The sequence below is a fragment of the Chlorocebus sabaeus genome, chromosome 11 (assembly GCF_047675955.1).
Source record: "Chlorocebus sabaeus isolate Y175 chromosome 11, mChlSab1.0.hap1, whole genome shotgun sequence".
In the NCBI taxonomy this organism is placed as follows: domain Eukaryota; kingdom Metazoa; phylum Chordata; class Mammalia; order Primates; family Cercopithecidae; genus Chlorocebus; species Chlorocebus sabaeus.
The window spans coordinates 86153638-86166969 of NC_132914.1; the positions used below are offsets into that span (position 1 = coordinate 86153638).

Below are 13332 nucleotides of genomic sequence, written 5' to 3' on the forward strand. Positions count from 1 at the left end.
CCCGGGTGTGGTGGCACACACCTGTACTCAGGAGACTGAGGCAGGAGAATCGCTTGAACCCGGGAGGCAGAGGTTGCGGTGAGCTGAGATCAGGCCATTGCACTCCAGCCTGGGCAACAAAAGTGAAACTCCATCTCAAAAAAAAAAAAAAGAAAAAGAAAAAGTGCACCCTATCCTTTCTTGAAGACTTCACTGTCTATAACAACTTTCTTTGCCCCTGACTCCTTTCCTTACATACATTGCTTAACTACCCTGTGCTTTAGTTTCTTCATCTGTAAGACAGAAACGGGCATAAACCATAATTAAAAGAGGGTCCAGGCAGAGGTATAGGTTGGTGCAAATGTAACTGTGGTTTAAGACCGTGAATTTTAAATCATTATAACTAGGCTCAAAGGTATCTTTAGTAGTCAAAATAGAAACCATTGCAATCAACATATTTTTGCCAATGAGAAATAAGTGTGTTTATTCCTGTAGCACAAAAATCCATGCTTCAGGATTCAACGAACTCTTGGAAAGCATTTTCTGCATCCTGCTGGTTGTGAAAGTGCTTTCCCTGCAAAAAGCTATTGAGATGCTTGAAGAAGTCGTAGTTGGTTGGCAAGAGGTCTGGTTAATGTGGTGGATGAGGCAAAATTTTGTAGCTCAATTCGTTTAACTTTTGAAACATTGGTTGTGCGACATGTGGTCTTTGCCATGGAGAAGAAATGGACCCTTTCTGCTGACCTGCAGGGCGTTGCAGTTTTTGGTGCATCTCACCAGTTTGCTGAGCATACTTCTCAGATGTAATGGTTTCGCGGTATTCAGAAAGCCCTAGTGGATCAGACCAGCAACAGACCGCCAACAGTGACCATGACATTTTTTTGGTGCAAGTTTCGCTTTGGGAAGTGCTTTGGAGCTTCCTCTTGGTGCAACCATGGAGGTGGTTGTCGCCGGTTGTCATATAAAATCCACTTTTCATTGCATGTTACAATCTGATTGAGAAACGGTTTGTTGTTGTTGCGCAGCATAAGAGAAGATGACACTTCAAAAAAAAATGGCTTTTTTGATTTTTCACCCAGCTCCTGAGGCACCCACTTATTGAGCTTTTTTACCTTTCCAATTTGCTTCAGACGCCAAATGACTGTAGAATGGTCTGCGTTGAGTTCTTTGGCAACTTCTGTAGTTGTAAAAAGAAATCAGCTTCCACGATTGCTCTCAATTGGTCGTTGTCAGCTTTCGATGGCTGACCACTGTGCTCCTCATCGTCAAGGCTCTTGTCTCCTTGGCAAAACTTCTTGAACCACCAATGCACTATACTTTCATTAGCGGTTCCTGGGTCAAATGTGCTGTTGATGTTGCGAGTTGTCTCGCTGCGTTATGGCCCATTTTGAACTGAAATAAGAAAATCGCTCAAATTTACTTTTAGGTCTAACATCATTTCCATAGTCTAAAATAAACATCAAATAAACACCAAGTAATAAGTCGTTAGCAAAATGAAAGAGGGAAGTGCCCATTAATATGATGTGAAACATAACCACATTTAGTTAAGAAGGTATTCCAATATCAAATGGAAAATTCCAACAATGCAAACACTGCAATTACTTTTGCCCTCACCTAATATTATACTGTAATGTGTATGTGTGTGTGTCTGTGTGTGTGTGTGCGCGTGTGTGTGTGTCTGTTTATGTGGGTAGAGTAACCTAGGGAGCTACTAAATAGCAGAGCTGGAATGTGCACTTAGGGCTGTGTGCTTTGAGTCTTTCCTTTTAATCACTAATTTCTATCACCTATGGAAACATCATGTAACTTATGTTGTAGGCATTTGTATGCCATGCATGGAAAACAGCCATAAGGGCAAACAGCTGGAGTCATCTCTGAGCTATGGCATTATGAGTAATGTTCATTGTTTTCTTTTCCTTTTCCTTGTTTTACTAATGTTCTACACCAAACATATTCCTTGTGATGAGGAGCAAATAATTATACACAGCAAACTCATTACAGTGGTTGCCTCTGAAGACAGAGTGGCAGAAATAGGACTCAAGGTAAGAGTTGAAGAGGACTCTCATTATTTCTTAAAAATAAAAGGTAAATCCCGACCATCCTGACTAACACGGTGAAACCCAGTCTCTACTAAAAATACAAAAAAAAATTAGCCGTGCTTACTGGCGGGGGCCTGTAGTCCCAGCTACTGGGAGGCTGAGGCAGGAGAATGGCGTGAACCTGGGAGCCGGAGCTTGCGGTGAGCCCAGATAGCGCCACTGCACTCCAGCCTGGGCAACAGAGTGAGACTCCGTCTCAAAATAAATAAATATATAAAATAAAATAAAAGCAAATCCCTTATAATGCCAAAAGGTGTTACCTCTAACCTATGGACTGAGCAAAAGTTAGGGGACATAAGTAAAAAACAGGATTTTGGATGTCATCCATTTATATTATTTAATTAAAAAAAAATAACGTAAAGATAATCTAAGTGCTAACTATTAACACAGTGAATGATTTTAGTACCAGTTTGGAAACATCACATTATTAAAAAAAAAAAATTATCTCAGTGCCTGTGTGTTGCTGATAGGCTTTACAAACATTTTTTCTGCCTAATGGGTTACTTGGTTATGACAAAATTGCTTCCTCTACACATGTTCCAGCTATAAGAGGGTAGCTTTCTATGTGAGAATATATCTTTATCGGGTTTCCCAACAGCTAAAGCATATGGTGTGTAATTAAAAGGCAACATGAAATAACTGTATTACAATATCTCTTTAGGAGTAAAATCTTAAAGTTGTCCAAAACCTTTCAAAAACTTTATGTAAGAAAGTGCTATGTATGAAAGTCACCTAGATATTCTGTGATCTACTCCAGAATTAAATCTGCCTTATATTGACTCCAAGAGAAGTGTCTATAGTCACTTGCCCTTCAGCATGAAGTAATAGGTTATATCGAGGGATGTTATAGGAAGCAGCTCAGCACTGCCAGTATTGTAAGGATATTTTTGAGGGTGTTTATTATTATAAGCCATATACAGACCTAGAGGAGAAGTTCTACTCTGACTTTTTACTAGAATATTTCCTGAACAACAGTTTTATTTTTCACCTTATGAACACTATGAATTCTGTACTTGGTTGTGCATTCTTTTCTTGTCTGGCTGTTAAAAAAAAAAATTTTAGGGTCGAATATATGGCCTAAAAAAAGAATTAGAAGAATATCTGCATGACAATAACACTGGCAAAAATATCTTAAACAGGACACAGAGAGCACCAGACTAAAAAGAAAAGATTGATAAATTGGACCTCATTAAAATTAAACTTTCTGTTCATCAGAAGATAATATTACAATAATGGAAAGACAAGCCATAATTGGAAGAAGATATTTCTAAGATACACATCTAACAAGCAATCCAAGTTAAACTGAACCAAAGACTCAAAAAAATTTCACAAAAGAAAATATCAAAATGGCCACTAAACATGTGAAGGCATACTCATTAGTTATCGGAGAAATGTGAATTAAAAGCACAATAAGATACCACGACCCACCCATGAAAATGGCTAACATTAAGATTGGAAACACAAAGTCATGATGAAGATATGGGCAATGGGAACTCTTTTATATTGCTGATCGAAGTATAAATCAGTATAACAACTTCAGAAAATTACTTGACAGGACCTACTAAACTAAAATATTATGCAACAATTCCACTCCTGGGAATATATCCAACAAAAACAAGTGGTTTTATTCACATGTCCATGTACAAAAATATTCATAATAGCTTGATTTGTAATAGGCGAAAACTTGAAACAACCAAATGATCAACAGTAGTAGAATGTATAAATTAATTGTCATATGTTCATATAACAAAATTCCAAACAAAAGTGAGAGAAAAGTGAATCTCAAAGACATTCTGTTGAGCAAAAGCAATCAGACACAAACTGTATAATGCCATTTATATGAAGTTCAAAAATAAGCAAAACTAACACATGACAAGTCAGAATAGTGGTTACCTTTAGAGGAAAAATAAAGATGACATCAGGCTGATGAGAATGTTTTATAATTTGATCGGGGTGGTTATACACACATCTATGTGAGAAAAGTCATTGAACTGTACATTTAAGATTTGTGCACTTATGTAACCTATGCTGCTTTATATTAAAAAAAGAAATAATGCATGGTTTGTCTCTTTGGGCATTTATATGGCTACATGACATGTGTTTGATATAATGATCTAATATTCTAGCTCCATTAGGCCTTATTTTCCTTTTCATCTTCTCTCTTACTTATTTTTAATTATTTTATCTTGCTATTATTTGCATAATAGCATCCTCCCGAGCCATCTCAAGTCCTAGTTAGAACAGTTTATAAGTAAGTACAAATATATCTGAATAAAACTTCAGGTGTTTCTAAATTGGACATCAGAAGATTTTGAATCACGAGACTCAGAGTTTCTTTTTCATTCTGACTACACTTACTAAGAGTACAATTTATGGAGAAATTACTTAAGATAATATCTACTTGACATGATTGTTAAAGGAATTGAAAGAGCATAGCTAAAAGTATTTTTCAAATTGGACAGTGACATAAAAATTACATTTAAAAACAGCTAATATTAATCTGGGAACACAATCTCCAATTAAACAATCAAACTTTAAAAAATTACATTTTTCAGAGGAAAAAAAACTGTTTCAAGTCTATAATTTCTGTCTTTCCTAAGATTATTTGTAATTGTTTTAAAACATACTTGGTATCCATGTTCAAATTCTGTCCAAGTAAACACCAACATGAGTTTATATGCTTGAGAAATGTCTGTTTATATGCTTGAGAAAGGATTAACTTGTGTGAAGCTATCAAAGGAGAGGATCTGTTTGCCCATCAAAAATTATTCCAGTCATGCAAAATATTTTGTTATTGAGACATAAATCTATAATATACTAAGAATCAAGTTAAGTTTGTAAATTAAATTCAGTAAAATAAAATTTAAGTTAGCCACTGTTTAGATTGGAAAATTAAAGAGAGAGTAATGACTTGAGCTCAGAGTTTGAGGTTCCAGTGAGATATAATCACGCCACTGTATTCCAGCCGTGCAACAGAGTGAGACTCTGTATCAAACGAAAAAAGAGAAAGAGTGAGATAAATGTTAAGAGGTGTTTTCATCTCTCCTTGTGCAGATAAGAAGTTTGTGGAAACACAATAGGTGCTATCAGACCTTCCCAAAGGAGTTTCTGAATACAAATGTTCTGACTTTTATGTATAAGGATATCAGCTATACCAGGTGATTCTCTCAAGTTTCTTTCTAATTTAACACATTCCTCAACACATTCCAAGTAGCTTCTCACCTGAGATATCCAATTGAGATTATTCTTATCAAGATAACGTGGGATTCTTTTGTTGCTAGATCCAACAAACATGTTGTAGTTTTAACTCATCTCACCACTGAATATTAGACTCTCTCTTCTTTCCCCCTACTCCTCGAAACAGAGTCTTGCTCTGTTGCCCAGGCTGGAGTGCAATAGCACAATCTTGGCCTCCACCTCCCGTGTTCAAGCAATTCTCCTGCCTCAGCCTCACAAGTAGCTGGGACTACAGGCACGCGCCATCATGCCTGGCTAACTTTTTGTATTTTTAGTAGAGATGGAGTTTCACTGTGTTGACCAGGCTGGTCTCGAACTCCTGACCTCGTGATCTGCCCACCTCGGCCCCCAAAAGTGCTGGGATTAGAGGTGTGAGCCACTGTGCCCAGCCTACACTCTCTTCTTAAAAAGCTTCCTTTCCTTCATTTCTGTGACGTCACCCTCTCTTGGTTTTCCTCCTATCTTTAGAAGCTACTTCTTAGTGTCTTTTGTGAACTCTACTTATACCCATCTTTTAAAATTTGGTGGTGCTTAGATTCTCCTCTGTGTCACCTTTATCTGTCTCCCTACGCAATACCATTCAGTCATCTGAATGCAAACACCATTTGATAATGACTATCAAACCTCTAACTTCAGCCATGATCTCACTCCTGAGCTCAAAATTTATGTAACTCTCTATTGGACATCCCCATGCAGCTTTCCTGTAGAGGCTTCAAAATCAGTTTTATATAGAGTTTATCATCTCTCTCCCTAACCTGTCCCTGTGTGACTGATTTCAGTGAGCACTTTATCACCCATAAAGCTGCTAACACTGAGAATTCTCTGTCAACAATTTCTTTGACGCAACAAGAAGTCCTGTCAAATTTGTTAACTAGCTCTGCAATTTATTCATTCTCTTACTTCTTTCAGCTACATAATTCTTGTCTACAATCAATTCTACTCAAAACAAAAAACCTGATTATTATTCCTTGCTTAATATCCTTTATCACTGCTAAAGACTTACATTCCATAATGACCATTAATGACTGCCATCATGGTTCTTGAAGAGTTATTTTTCAGAAAACTTTTTCTTATCAGTATAACATTTTTTATAACACATTAAATAAATACACTATAAACAATAATATTTAGACATTAAAGTTTCAGGCAAAGACTTGACAGAGAAAGAAAAATTTGATGTGAAAGCAGTATTTGAATGACATCTTGTTTCTCACTTATAGAAATTTGTTTTCATTGTTCAAGTGATAAATAGTTTTTCTTATGCAAAAATTGTTTGTATATATTGATTTGAGGTGGAACACATAATAACATTTTTCATTAGAAATAATGGAAGTGGGCAGACCCGGAGCAGCATGTGGACTCTCAGGCGCCACGCAGTTGCCGGCCTCCTGTCGTCCCCCAGCCTGGCCCAGGCCCAGACCCTCACCCGGGCCCCGCGGCCGGCAGAGTTGGCCCCGCTCTGAGGCCTCCAGGGCCTGTGCACTGGCATGGATGCAACCTGCACACCCCACCACGCCAGTTCGAACCTCCATGGCCTCAACCAGATTCGGAATGTCAAAAAGCAGAGTGTCTATTTGATGAATTTGAGGAAATCGGGAACTTTGGGCCACTCAGGCTCTCTAGATGACACCACCTATGAAAGACTAGCAGAGGAAACGCTGGACTCTTTAGCAGAGTTTTTTGAAGACCTTGCAGACAAGCCATACACCTTTGAGGACTATGATGTTTCCTTTGGGAGTGGTGTCTTAACAGTTAAACTGGGTGGAGATCTAGGAACCTACGTGATCAACAAGCAGACGCCAAACAAGCAAATCTGGTTATCTTCTCCAACCAGATATTATATGGAGTTGCTGGAGTATGAGAAGAGCTTCTTCATCCCAACAGCTTTCAAAGTGAAGCAGCAGCTCATGCCTGTAATCCCAGCACTTTGGTAGGCTGAGGTGGGTGGTTCACTTGAGGTCAGGAGTTTGAGACCAGCCTGGCCAACATAGCGAAACCTCGTCTCTACTAAAAATACAAAAATTAGCTGGGCATGGTGGTGCACACCTGTAATCCCAGCTACTCAGGAAGCTGAGGCAGGAGAATCACTTGAACCCGTAAGGTGGAGGTTGGAGTGAGCCAAGATCATGCCACTGCACTCCAGCAAGACTCTGCCTCAAAAAAAAAAAAAAAAAAAAAAAAAAAAAGTGAACCTCTGGGTCCCCCAGATCTTTTCAGAGATATGTAATGTTCTCCTTTTTCCAACTACATAACTCTGTGAGCCTGGATTTTCTTTATATACTCCAATGAGAACAACATATTGCAACAGGTAGAATGAAGAGACAAGTAGAAGAATCCAGCTGTTTTCTATTAAGCCAAACATTACAGTTGTCAACTGAAGAATTCTGAGATTAATAAATTTGCAAAGAAGAGCTTTATTTCTCCTAAAAGATTGCAGCCTGCAGGGTGGTCATTCTGACAGGCTGAGAAATGTAGTCTCTGGCCAGAAGCCAAAAACAGACACTGAGGGTCAGAAGAATAAGATGGGCATTTATGTTGAATAGGATGGCCAAATATATGTATTCAATAAACTATAGGAGGAGTCATGAATAGTCATGAAAGGAGAAACATGCACATGCTCAGCTGAGCTTCATGCCTCTCCATGGGATGCATGTGCAAAAATTGGCAGCATTAGCATGATCAGAGGGTGGAGTTTTCTGTCCTCTGACATCAAAAGGTGAAACAGAGGACACGGAAACCCTCACTGCACATCCTTTGTAAACTGGCCAGAACCATTCCATTGTGGGCAGTCTATTATCAGGAAGGAATGCTGGTTAGTTGTGCAGAAACTGCAAAAGGAAGGGGCAGTGTCAGACCATTGGTTGATATCAGCGGTGCAGCTCATCCTTCCAAAGGGCTGATTTCTGTTTAACCTGTAGGAAGGAAATCCTAATGGTGTTTAGCAATGGAGAGAGTATAACAACACATCATGGCAGGAACTTAGTTTTCAAGGTTTCTCTGGGGTACCCTTGGCCAAGAGGTGGTGCATCCATTTAGTCAGCTGGGTGACTTAGGATTTCATTTTTATTTCTCCGAGTTTTATAAAACTCTAAAATAATTCTTTGACAGCCAGATGGGAGGGGGTCCCTGGAGAAACTCCAACCAGCCTGCCCACTGGGGTGGAGCCTCGGGAGTTTGCAGCAAGGAAGAGCCTGGCGCCTCCTTTTCCTTTGTGAACCTGGGATTCGAGCAGCCTGGTGGGAAGCACTCTAGCAGGGGACTCTGGCCTTGCAGAGGATCCCTGTTCCCCCGAACCCTTTATTTCCCTTTTTCACTTAATAAAACCCTGCTTTACTCACCCTTTAAACCATCTGCAAGCCTAAATTTTTGTGGCTGTGGGATGGACAAGAGCCTTATCTTTAGCTGAACTAAGGAAAAGTCCTGCAATGATTCCATTCTTCCCACCAAATATGTTTTGTTTCGAAAATATAGTTATCATAAATATGTCATTAATATTGTTAAATCAAATTTAGCCTAAAGCTGCCTCCTTACATAGTTTAAACTTGACTTAAAGGTTATTCTGTACTTAGTGAATTGTAACCTACCTACATGTGTAAACAAGACTGTGACCTACTCTTGTGACAATCATTGGATTTTGGCCAATCCAATGGCCAAATCAAAGGAGGTCAACTCTTGACACTGCTTTCAAATAAGGCAAATATGGAGCTGTAACCAATCTGGCTATTTCTATACCTCACTTCTGTTTTCTATATGCCACTTTTCTTTCTCTGTCCACAAATCTTCTTCCAGCACATGACTGTGCTGGAGTCTCTGAGTCCTCTGGCTGAGAAGGCTGCCCAATTCTCAAACTGTTCAATTAAACTCTGTTAAATTAAAAAAAAAAAAAAAGAAGAAAGAAAGAAAAAAGAAATAATGGAAGTTTTTGGCCAGGCGCAGTGGCTCAACCCTGTAATCCCAGCATTTTGGGAGGCCGAGGTGGGCGGATTACCTGAGGTCAGGAGTTCCAGACCAGCCTGACCAACATGGAGGAACCCTGTTTCTACTAAAAATACAAAATTAACTGGGCGTGGTGGTGTGTGCCTGTAATCCCAGCCACTCAGGAGGCTGAGGCAGGATAATTGCTTGAACCCAGGAGGTGGAGGTTGTGATGAGCTGAGATGCTGAGATTGTGCCATTGCTCTCCAGCCTGGGCAACAAGAGCAAAAGTCTGTCTCAAAAAAAAAAAAAAAAAAAAAAAAAAAAAAAAAGGCCGGGCGCAGTGGCTCAAGCCTGTAATCCCAGCACTTTGGGAGGCCGAGACGGGTGGATCACGAGGTCAGGAGATCGAGACCATCCTGGCGAACACGGTGAAACCCCGTCTCTACTAAAAAATACAAAAAACTAGCCGGCCGAGGTGGCGTGCGCCTGTAGTCCCAGCTACTCGGGAGGCTGAGGTAGGAGAATGGCGTGAACCCGGGAGGCGGAGCTTGCAGTGAGCTGAGATCCAGCCACTGCACTCCAGCCTGGGCGACAGAGCGAGACTCCGTCTCAAAAGAAAAAATGAAGGAAGGGAGGAAGGGAGGGAGGGAGGGAAATAATGAAAGGTTTCTCTTAATAAATGACTTTTCACTTAGCAGGATAAATCCTTGGCAGGATTTATAAGAACAAATGAAAGTCATTGAGAGTAAATTGTATTCTCATTGCTTTCAGGATAAATTCTAAGCTTCTTAACATCACTTGAAAGATATACGGCCTGACTTCCGCTTCGTCTGACACCAATCCCCATTTCACATTTTACCTTCCAGTCATGTGGAGCTACAGAAATCTTGCACCAACTCAGGAGCTGTGTTTCTTAAAAACACAGGGGTTGGCAGAACTAAGGTTGGCATGATTGAGTTCTCACATATGATAGAGTGTTCAGGGAAAACATTAAATATATATGAAATCTGTATACCACTGCAAAGAGGTATTTTAGAAAGCATCTACTTCCAGAACAAACTGGATCAACAAGTGACTATTCTTCTGAATCCTCTTCTCGAACTCTTCCTGAAAAATTATGGTGCTATTATGAGCTAGCAAAGCAGAATATTTTAAATATTTTGTTATACCAACTACTTTCATTTAAAGTTTACACATCAGCCCTTATTAGTTTTAAATTGAAATGGGTTACTCATAAATATTGATTTTATGGATCGGTGTCATTCACCCTGTATTTTGCTGATTAAAAAACTCTTCCTAGCCTCAATGTTGTTGTTTTTTTTAAATTTTACCAATATTAGCCTTAATGTATTTGAATGGGTATAGTAGCTAAAACCTTTCTCAAAGGATCCTCTTAAATGAAATGTTAGTTGGACTGTAATGAGAACATCTCTCTGGCTGCTTTGCAAAAAATGGATGCTAGCATACAAAAGCGGAAACAGACTACTGTGGAAGTTGTTAGAATACTCCAACGTAGTAGCTTGCCAGGGATGGTGGCAAGGAGATGGAGAGATATAAAATACAAAGGTTTTAGAATAAGCAACAAAAACGGGGAAGACTAGAAAAGGAAAGGTCAGGGTGAGGGAGGTAAGGAATCAAAAGATCTGTCTTGGGCATACACACATTATTTGCTACTAAACATGCAAGTGGAGATTTTTAAGCAGTCAGTTGAAAATTTGGAGCAGAATATGTAAATTGGGAAGTCATTTCTATATAGCCACAAAACTAGATCCCAAGGGAAAGAGTGCAGATAGCCCAAAATGATTTCATATTCAAACCATCAAAGGAATTAAAATGAATAGAAATGAACTCAATGGTGGATCAAATATCAAAAGAAGATGGCATAAAACAGGACTCTATTCCAGACTTCCTCTTCCCCAACTTACTCATGAAGGATTTGCACACTACTTCAAGTCTTTTTTAGAATGAAGTGGGCATTAAATAAATAACAAATAATTTCTTACAGAACGTGTGCCTTCTTACCATGTCAAACAGGAAGTTAAACATTCTTCTCTCTACTGATCACATATCAGTGTGGCTTTCTGGAAGTGCCCTTAAATAGCATGTTGACCTGAGCTTATTACCAAGCTCAAGACCATTTCACCAGAACCAAAAGTGTTTGGCATGTGTGTGACATGCAGAGGGATAATTATAAATAAATCCATTTCACAGGAAACCCATTTACTTGTAGTTCAGTATATTGTGCAGCTGACCCAAGTTTTAGAACTATAGAAATGTTGTTCTCCTCAAAAAAATATTCTAGAAGAACTATATCAAAAGCAGTTAAATAGCAGAAGCTAACTCCTGCCTTTACATCCTCTTTAGAAGCCACACATCTCTTGATACTCTGGGGACAGAGCTCTTATTCAGGATTTGCAACGCAATCTCTTGGGAATTTTATTTTTAAAATATTCACACCCAAGCCTCACTCTTGGGGATTCAAATTTGGGAGGTATGTGAAAAGAGTATTCTGAAGAAATTCTTCATGTAATTTTGTTGCTGATTCCTGGTTAAGAATTTCTGCTCAACAGTAAGGACCTCTGAGGTTTTAAGGGAGTAAGCATTTGAGATCCAGAAAGGATTTGGAGAAGCTTCTTTGCCTTGCTTGTGCCACTTGACTGGCTGTAATCCACCTGTGAATGTCACCGTTTAATTTGAATAATAACTCAAGCCAGGTTCTTTAATTTTTATAACAAAATAGATAAATATATCAAATATGTGTCTAGCATTTTATCGAAAGCAGATGGATCTCCTCTAGCTCACAATAACAATAACGATAATGATATTTTAGGCAAATATGATGACTGTCATATTCATTGCTCTCTCGATTTATTCAAAATCTACATTAGTCAATAAATACAAAACAGGGACTGTAATGCATATGTGATATTCTCACCAATCAATCTAAGTTTCTCTTCCTGAACTATCAGAAAGTCAAATTTATAAACTGTTTCACCTTTGATTACTTTTGCTTCCTATAGAATGCCTTCAGGCAATGTAAATTTTAAACACTAAGCCCTCAAGTTTTATGAAGGTTTATAAAAGAAATAACTTCAGCTAATAAAATCCATTGAGGATATTATCTACATGATAAATTTCACCTCACAGGGAAAATGTAGCTAATATAAATTGATATGCGTCATTTCATTTATAAAGAGAATTATCACTACCAAGAACTACTCTGCAGTAAGTTTTAAGTGCCACTGTAGTAACCACCTTAATCAAGGCTTTCTGGTTCAAGCATCTTTCCAAATCACTTTATTTTTTAATCTTTGTTTTAATGATGCCATGGTGCCTATGGCTTTTATTATAAGTTACTTCAAATTCTTTTTGGAAAGTGGATTGATTATTAATTATAAAATCTATCCTGGATTCACTCTCTCATAAAATAAATATTTATTTATTTCTAGTTATTGAGGGAACACCTCCAACAAGTGTAGTGTGAAGGTTTTCTAAGTTAAATAATCCAAAAACCTTCTGCTTTAAAACAACAACAACAAAATAAAACTTAGTACAGCATATCCTGCCACGACAGGGTTTCTTTCAGGAAGTTTACATTGTGGTCAAGGATGACGACTGCTCCTTTAGCATCTGGAATAGAACTTTGTGAGCTCCTCTTCCTCTTTTCTACAACATCACCATTACTGATATTTAAGCACTTCCTATGTGCCAGGGACTGTACCAGGAGCTTTGCCTGCAAGCTTATCTAATCCTCACAACAAAGTTGAACCTGATCCTAATAATGTACCTATTTTAGATGAGGAATCTGAAACTTGAAAAAGATTAAATATCTTGCCTTCAATACATGGTTTTAAATAAATGCATAAACTTGTGCAGCTAGATATAGAATTATTAGACTTACCCCTGGCTGAGAGTAGGAGAAACAATGTATGGAAATGTTTCTTCTCTAGATTCTGGGATAAAGGCTCCTCTGCTGCTCTCAGGAACTTGGACTTTCCTGATCTCACTGGAAATCAGAAAAATGGCTTTGCTTTCGCCCTTTTGCAACAGGCAAACGGTTGAACCTAACACATTATATGGCTACCTTTCTTTAATCTGA

The 13332-nt window shown here is 38.5% G+C and overlaps 2 pseudogenes; one reads left to right on the forward strand and one right to left on the reverse strand.

Moving 5' to 3' along the window:
• Nucleotides 1-325: 325 nt before the first annotated feature.
• LOC140712821 (histone-lysine N-methyltransferase SETMAR-like) lies at nt 326-6350 on the reverse strand (annotated as a pseudogene).
• Nucleotides 6351-6667: 317 nt separating this feature from the next.
• The window catches only part of LOC103238829 (frataxin, mitochondrial pseudogene), a 59115-nt pseudogene continuing 52450 nt past the window's right edge, over nt 6668-13332 (forward strand).